This window comes from Solanum stenotomum, chromosome 4, assembly GCF_019186545.1.
Source record: "Solanum stenotomum isolate F172 chromosome 4, ASM1918654v1, whole genome shotgun sequence".
NCBI classification, from domain to species: Eukaryota; Viridiplantae; Streptophyta; class Magnoliopsida; order Solanales; family Solanaceae; genus Solanum; species Solanum stenotomum.
Genome location: NC_064285.1, coordinates 17,203,116 through 17,204,898, shown reverse-complemented (window position 1 = coordinate 17,204,898; position 1,783 = coordinate 17,203,116).

Genomic DNA, 1,783 nt, shown 5'->3' with positions numbered 1-1,783 from the left:
TTTGTAGAGTCCTAGTTATCAGTGTGAAGTGCACCACATCTATAATTAGGAGGCTACGACATTTTGGAACTATCTCATTTCTTTCAGATTCTTTTTGTGCGATAGAGTTCAACTCTATAAAAGTTTCTTTCTAATTCGTGCTTGCGCATATCTTTCAGATCATGCCTCCAAGAAAAGCTATATGAGTTCGTCCTGGTAGGAGGAATATTGATTCCCATGATCAAGGGGTTCCCAATGCACCAGAAGTGCAACCCCAAGGAGAGGTCACTAACACCGAGTTCTGGGATGCTATCTGGATGTTGAGTCAAGTTGTGACCAACCAAGCTGGGCAACAAAGATGGAATTGACAAGATGTGACTGATATATCCAGGATTCGTGAGTTCCTGGGGATTAATCGTCCAAACTTCACCTGTTCAAGTGGTGATCCGTAGAACTTTGTGGAGGAGTTGCAGAAAGTGTTACAAGTGACACATGTTGCAGATGCTGAGTGTGTGGAACTAGTTGCATACCAATTGAATGGTGTTGCTAGGTCTGGTACAACCAAGGGAAGAAGAGTATATCTGAGGGTGAAACAATTGTGAGTTGGGTTGTGTTCGGAGAGGCCTTCTTGGGGCGTTTCTTTCCCCCCTGAGCTAAGGGAGGCGAAGGTAAGAGAATTTCTTAAAGTTCACTCAATTGACCCACTATGCTCCGGAGATGGTTGCTGATATGAGGAGCAGGATGAGTCTATTTGTATCTAGGTTGTCTCGCTTGTCAAGTAAGAAGGGCAAGACAGCTATGCTAACATGAGACATGGACATATCAAGACTTATGATCCATGTGCAACAGGTTGATAAGGATAAGCTGATAGATAGAGAAGAGTTTCGAAACAAGAAGGCTGAGACAAAAGGAAATGAGTTCGGACAGCAGAAGAGCAATGCGAACCGGTCATCATTTCAACAAAAGCCAAATGGACCTGCTCCATCATCTACTAGTGCACCTGCACCAAGGAATAGAGATGAGTTTAAGAATCAGAATTCTCAGAACTTCAGAGCTAGACCTACAAAATCTCAAGGTAGTGTGGCACAAGGATGTAATTAGACTCCTCTATGTGCTAAGTATGGTAGGAACCACCCAGGAACGTGTCGTGATGGCTCCATTGATTGCTTCAAGTGTGGTCGAATGGTCACTTCATGAGAGAGTGCCCTAAGAACAGGCAGGAAAATGGTAATGGGGGCAATAGAACCTAATACTCTTCAGTGGCTCCGCCAGACAGAGCTGCACCTAGAGGAGCTACTTCAGGGACAGGCGGAGGAGCAAACTGTCTATACTCTATCACCAGTTGCCAAGAGCAAGAGAATTCACCCGATGTTATCACTGGTATGATCAAAGTCTTTACTTTTGATGTATATGCATTAATTGATCCAAGTGCGAGTCTGTCTTTTGTGACTCTATATATTGATATGAATTTTGATATTCTTCTTGAGAAACTTCTTGAGCCCTTCAGTGTTTCCACACGTGTTGGTGAGTCTATTCTAGCTAAGAGATTTTATGGTGATTGTACCATTTCTGTCAATCACAAGGACACCATGGCAGACTTAGTCGAGTTAGATATGATGGAATTTGATGTTATTCTAGGTATGGACTTACTTCATGCCTGTTATGCCTCAATTGATTGTAGAACTCGAGTAGTTAAGTTTCAGTTTCCTAATGAGCCAGTTATTGAGTGGAGGAGTAGTTCAATAGTGCCTAAGGGTCATTTTATTTCGTACCTTAAGTCCAGAAAGTTAGTTTCCAAGGGGTG